Consider the following 2,936-nt stretch of genomic DNA (forward strand, 5'->3'; position numbering starts at 1 on the left):
AGTGCCTCACGCCTGTAATCCCAGCACTTTGGGAGGCTGAGGTGGGTGGATCACCTGAGGTCAGGAGTTTGAGACCAGCCTGGCCAACATGGTGAAACCCCGTTTCTACTAAAAATACAAAATTAGCCAGGCATGGTGGCATACACCTGTAATCCCAGCTACTCTGGAGGCTGAAGTGGGAGAATTGCTTGAACCTGGGAAGTGGAGGCTGCAGCGAGCCAAGATCTTGCCACTGCACTCCAGCCTAAGCAACAGAGCCAGACCCCGTCCCCCCGCCCCCCCCCCCAAAAAAAAGAAAATTGAAGCAGCCCAGCATGGGGTTGGGACCAATGATGGCAAGGGGAACCATGGACAGAGTTGGGTTCCTGTGGGGGTGGAGGAAGATTCCAGGGAACCCTGTGAGAGTTCCTTGGGCCTAAATGGGGGCTGGAAAGTTGGAGCCCCAGTGAACTGGGATGTCGAGCAACCCCTGCCATGCTGGGAAATGTCAGACCTTAGATGAGTGGGGATGTGAATGCCTCTGCCGGGGCCTGGGTTTGTCAAAAGGCTTTAGGGACTGATCCCCACCCCTGCTGTTGAAGGCAGGACACCACTGCCTCAAGAGAGGGGTACATGCCCTATGGGGCAGGTAGGAGGACTGCAGAGAAACATGACACTTTATAAGCAGCTTGGCCTCACCCCACAATATACAGATGGGGAAGGGGCTTGAACCCATGCCTGTTGGTTGGCTGGGTCTTCCTCACACCAGGCTAACATCATGACAAGCTACCGACTTCAAGGTAGGTGATAACGGGAACTCTGTGGCCCCATAAAGCCCTTCCAGTCACCTGTCACCTAGGTTAGGCCAGGTGGTGGGAGGTGATATTACTTGGCTGCCCCGCTGGGGACTGAGCATGATGTGGAAGGGAGGGAGCAAACTCCAGAGGAGGGGTGGCCAGCCAAGGCAGGCTCCATGGTCAGCCGAGCCATCGGGCAGAGAAGGAGGCAGGAGGCAGGTGGTTCGTTATTTGCAGCTGTGGACTTTGCTTCTCACAAATCCCAGCAGGAGGACTTCCCTACGCTAGGCTCAGGACAGGCTGTCATCGGGAGAGGAGCTGGAAGGACCCTGGGTCAAGTGAACATTCTCCTTGCTGCACTAGAGCTGCAGAATGGCGTTGGAACAAGCACAGACCCACAGATCTGGGCTTGAACCCTGGCTCCAGTGCCTCCTCATTTGTTTACTCCGTCTTTTATTCATTCAGCTGGCACCCATTCATTGAGCACTTCTGTGTACAGCCGTGTTCAGGGTGCTGGTGATGCTGATGAAAGGGGGACAGATAATGTTTCTTGTCCTCGTCGATGTTCCAGGAGGCACAATCTCTTGTTGGACAACTGTTTGTGAGAGGATATAACTGTGGAAGTGATATTTAAGCTCTAGAATGATAAGTGTGATGCAGGGGCTGGGGTGGTGAGAGGTTGAAGAAAGCACTTCAGGCAGCAGCCACAGCCTGGGCAAAGACCCTGAGGCCTGAGGGACCAGGGAGCTTATGAGGAAGTTGGTGGAGTTAGAGCGGTTCTCATGAGTGAGAGTGTAGGACCAGAGGGGTGGGCCTGGGTTATGTCTGTGGCTGTGGGCCAGTTATTTCACCTCTGTGCCTGCCTATCCTCATCTCTAAAATGGGAATACGAATCTTTCCGGGTGGCTCTGAAGATTTAGTGTGGCATCATAGGTAACTGTTGCAGGCACCCAGGTGTTGACTGCATGTCCATTGTTGTTATAGTTGGTTGAATCTGTCCCATTAATTCTCCTTCCCCAGGCAAGACTCGTGGCTGTGACCCATGGGCCTCTGAGGAGGCGTTGTAAGTCCGCCCAGCTCCCCACTTGCTGTGCTCCCACTCAATGCGAAGGGAACCAGGGCCAAGGTACCAGGGCCAAGTGGGTCCAGACATCCACACGGATTCTGAAAGGGCAGGTCAAGCAGGCACGTGGGGCCCAGGTTACCCCTTATTCCCCGCTGCGGCATGGGAAGCTGGGAAGGGCTGGGTGTTGGGGTATCATGGGACGTGCTTCCTTAATGGCTCCTGTGTGTCACTGCCAGACTTTGTCCAGCCGTCAGCCACGGCCTCTCTACAGCACCAAGATGGAAGTCAAAGGTCAGCTGATCAGCTCTCCTACCTTCAATGCCCCAGGTGGGTAGCTCCTTCCCCTCCTGCTGCCCCTCCCCTGCTCTAAATCACTACCTGCTTGCTCGGGAAGAGTCAGTCCCTTGTTCCACAGCTGCTCCAGAATGCCCTGGCTGTCCCACTGATCTTTGCTCCCTCTGTGTCCAGCTGCCCTGTTCGGAGAGGCTGCCCCCCAGGTGAAGTCAGAGCGTCTGCGGGGGCTGCTTGACCGGCAGCGGACCCTGCAGGAGGCCCTGAGCCTGAAACTTCAGGAGCTCCGCAAAGTGTGTCTCCAGGAGGCGGTGAGGGCCTGGCCTAGGGTTATCAGGCGGGGAGGTTGGGAGGAGGTGGGAAGCTGGGGCCCTAGGTAGACAGACTTGGGTGGCAATTCCTCAATCACTTGTCTTGGCTGTAGATTCCCTGTCACCCACTTTCTCCTCAAAGCTCAGCTTAGATATGTTAGAATGAATGAAATATGAGGCTGGGTGCTGTGGCTCACACCTGTAATCCCAGCACTTTGGGAGGCTGAGGCAGGTGGATCACCTGAGGTTGGGAGTTCGAGACCAGCCTGACCAATATGGAGAAACCCTGTCTCTACTAAAAATGCAAAATTAGTCTGGGCACAGTGGCTCATGCCTGTAATCCCAGCACTTTGGGAGGCCGAGGCGGGCAGATCACGCGGTTAGGAGATTGAGACCATCCTGGCTAACACGGTGAAACCCCGTCTCTACTAAAAATACAAAAAATTATCCGGATGTGGTAGTGGGCACCTGAGGTCCCAGCTACTTGGGGGG

The 2,936-nt window shown here is 55.2% G+C and overlaps 1 long non-coding RNA gene across 1 annotated transcript; it reads left to right on the forward strand.

Annotated features, from left to right (window-relative positions):
* Window positions 1-231: 231 nt before the first annotated feature.
* On the forward strand, window positions 232-2,452 carry LOC111532658. Its single transcript, XR_002728599.1, has 3 exons — window positions 232-1,902; window positions 2,079-2,169; window positions 2,311-2,452. It is a non-coding gene; the product is annotated as an uncharacterized LOC111532658 (long non-coding RNA).
* The last annotated feature ends 484 nt before the right edge of the window (window positions 2,453-2,936 follow it).

Source organism: Piliocolobus tephrosceles, unplaced genomic scaffold (genome assembly GCF_002776525.5).
Source record: "Piliocolobus tephrosceles isolate RC106 unplaced genomic scaffold, ASM277652v3 unscaffolded_11548, whole genome shotgun sequence".
NCBI lineage: Eukaryota > Metazoa > Chordata > Mammalia > Primates > Cercopithecidae > Piliocolobus > Piliocolobus tephrosceles.